The following is a 3,323-nucleotide window of genomic DNA, read 5'->3' as shown; positions in this document are numbered from 1 at the left end:
GACCGTGTGGCCTAATGGATAAGGCGTCTGACTTCGGTGCTGGATTGGAAGTCATCAGAAGATTGCAGGTTCGAGTCCTGTCACGGTCGTTTTGCCAAACGGTTCCATTCTGTTTCTCACTCCCTGCAGAATGGTTGTCTCAATTCCGCGTGGGGATTAATCGGAGTACACCACCCTCAGGGAAAACGTAATGCCTCGTCTTCGTTGTACGCAACCTATAATAGTATGTGTCTAGTCTTTGCAGTATTTCTGAAAACACTTTCATAAACAATTCATTGGGGCCTCTCAGTCTTTCAATTCTTCTCAGCCAATCTGTTAGACTTCATGTTCATGTGAGTTTGCTCTCTGCGGAGTCCTTCTCATGTTCAGTACCAATGCTACCGACAGCGGCTGCTCACCTGTAAGGAAACGTTTCATAAGAATGCTACCTGGAACACCCGGTTTGAGTTGGAAGGCGATGTTGCGTAAACTGACAGATGTCTCCCTGCTGCACAGGACGCTGAGGGGTGGATTAACGAGGTGTTTCATATCATGAGGGTCTGCAGCAGTGAGAGCGATGAGAAGAACTCTGCAGAGAACAAAACCACATCAACACAAAGTCTTACAGGTCGGCCTCCCTACCGAATCTCTCAAGGAAATGCTGTGCACGCTTCGAGGGATGCAACACAACACTTCCCTGCTGGGCAGCCGCTCTCTCCAGCAGCGGCAGAGACGAGAGCAGATCTGCAGAGAGCCAGTCCCCGTCAACACAACACTTCCCTGCTGGGCAGCCGCTGTCTCCAGCAGCGGCAGAGACGAGAGCAGATCTGCAGAGAGCCAGTCCCCGTCAACACAACACTTCCCTGCTGGGCAGCCGCTCTCTGCAGCAGCGGCAGAGACGAGAACAGATCTGCAGAGAGCCAGTCCCCGTCAACACAACACTTCCCTGCTGGGCAGCCGCTGTCTCCAGCAGCGGCAGAGACGAGAGCAGATCTGCAGAGAGCCAGTCCCCGTCAACACAACACTTCCCTGCTGAGCAGACGCTGTCTGCAGCAGCGGCAGAGACGAGAACAGATCTGCAGAGAGCCAGTCCCCGTCAACACAACACTTCCCTGCTGAGCAGCCGCTGTCTGCAGCAGCGGCAGAGACGAGAGCAGATCTGCAGAGATTTCCGCCAGCGCTGGTAGACTCAATGGCCTGCAATTTATGCATCGTTATTCCATTAGCTGTACAGATCAAAGACAGATCGTGTTTAACCATGCTGTGCGATGTGATGCAGGTTGTAGGCTCAGGTAAGTGCGGGATGCCTTCATCATCGATGAGGCTTCAGGGAGCTTTGAGTTCGTGTATAAATTCAAAGATCCACAATGGCACTGTCGATTCAGACGACTTACCGCCGACAGCTCGCAAAATGTCTCGATGTGCTTCCTCTGTACCACATTCGCATCAATCTGAAGCCCGTAATTTCCCTTTAAGAAACGTGCTGTTGATCTGTCTAAATTAATCGGCAGTTTAACGAGCTGCTGAAGGACCAGGTGGACTTGACTCTCGGGAATGCAGCTGCGACACCTTTCAGCGATCAGCGAAGTTCAGCCATTACCATTACCGGAAAAGAGGTCGGTTCGGAAGACTCCAAAGCAGACTAAAACGATGGGACATGGAGCCACCTCTACCCGGCACGATTACCACAAAAGGCCAGTTACTAGAAAGCAAAACACATGACGTAACGTCAACATTGCTGTTTCGGAGGGAAATGGGGGACTGTTGCCTTCAGTGTCTCATAGAGACACGGCTCACTTCGGTGGAGCAGCTGAAGGCTCCTCAATCCACCGTTCGGAGAGGGTAATAAGTTATTGTGGTGGCGGTGGTAGGGGAGTGTTGTCTCATGGAGACACGGCTCACTTCGGTGGAACAGTCTGAAGGCTTCTCAATCCACCGTTCGGAGAGAGTGATAAGTTATTGTGGTGGCGGTGGTAGGGGAGTGTTGATTCATGATTGACTCTTCATGCTCTCCGTACATAGTTTTCTTGCTGCATGCTTGTTCTCCCAAGCTGGAACATCCAATGATTAAGTTCTGTCGGGGCTACTTACCGAGACGGTTCTGCTCTATGATCCAAACCACATGTTACACACCATCAGAGCATGGAGACACGGGTTGCTTGTTTCTGAAGGAATTTAGAATGGAAGCGCTGTAATCCCAGAATTCCCTGCAGGAAGGAAACTCCTCTAATCGCTCAGTGCATTTATGGACTGTATTCTCTGACTCACACTTTCCGACCTCATCCTAGTCTCTCTCTCAACCCGTTGTGTCTATTACCCTTCCAAATATTTTAATTTCGCGTCTCTCTGTATCCACTAGTCTCCCCAAACCACCCCCGGGCCAATTTCTCTTCCTACCCTCTTTCACTCATATCCACACCTGTCTCGGACCCTTCCGAGTTCTCTTCCAATCTTCCTCCTCACATTGATCTTTCCACGTCACAAATATCTGTTCTCACTCCAGACCTCCCGATTTCCCCGTTCTCCCTCCCCCTGGTCTTTCTCTAAACCCTCGGTCTCTGCCTCTACCCCGCCCCACCCGGTCTCGCTCAGTTTCTCTCCCCCACTGCCGTTTCTCCTCTCCTAAAATCTCGGCTGCCTCTCTTTCCCTCCCGACCTTCTCAGACTCTCGCCGCCGTCTCTTTACATTCCCCAGTCTCTTTCTCCTCAGTGAGGAAGACTAACGGAGCATTAAGCGGGATCTGGACCAATTTGAACAACGGGCTGAAAAACGGCGGATCGAATGTAACACATACACAAGTGTTAGATGTTGCACTTTGTGAGGACCAGCCAGGGTTGATCTGACACAATGAGAAACAAGGCACTGAGGAGTACGATACAACAAACGAATCTGGGAATGCAGGTCCATAATTCAATGAAAGTGGCTGCACAGTTAGAAAGCGTCGCAAAAAAAAGGAGACGAAAGTACTGAGTACCGGAGTAGGGGAGTTATGTCGATGCTGTTTAAAAAATTATTGAGGCCTAATTTGGAATATTGTTGTGTTTTTGCTCAACTACCAACAGTGCAGATATAAATACGTTTGAACGAATACAGAACAAAGTTATACGGCTATTGCCGGGCCTGGATGTTTTGAATTAAAAGGAACGATTCGGTATGTTAGCACGGTATTCCCGAGCAGGTAGAAGACAGAGGGGAGATTATGATAGAGCTATACAACATTAAGACGCGTATAGAGAGTATAAAAATGCAAGCGGGCTTTCTCCACTGATGTTGGGCGAGAATACAACCAGAGATCATGGGAGAAGGGTGAAATGTGAAATGTTTAAGGAAAATAGGAGGGGAA

At 49.7% G+C, this 3,323-nt stretch overlaps 1 non-coding gene across 1 annotated transcript; it reads left to right on the top strand.

Moving 5' to 3' along the window:
* Positions 1-89, top strand: trnar-ucg (transfer RNA arginine (anticodon UCG)). The gene is given in 2 exon segments: positions 1-37; positions 54-89. It is a non-coding gene; the product is annotated as a tRNA-Arg (tRNA).
* Positions 90-3,323: the final 3,234 nt, after the last annotated feature.

The sequence above is a fragment of the Hypanus sabinus genome, unplaced genomic scaffold (genome assembly GCF_030144855.1).
Source record: "Hypanus sabinus isolate sHypSab1 unplaced genomic scaffold, sHypSab1.hap1 scaffold_278, whole genome shotgun sequence".
Classification (NCBI taxonomy): domain Eukaryota; kingdom Metazoa; phylum Chordata; class Chondrichthyes; order Myliobatiformes; family Dasyatidae; genus Hypanus; species Hypanus sabinus.
This window is presented reverse-complemented; position numbering and strand designations above follow the sequence as displayed.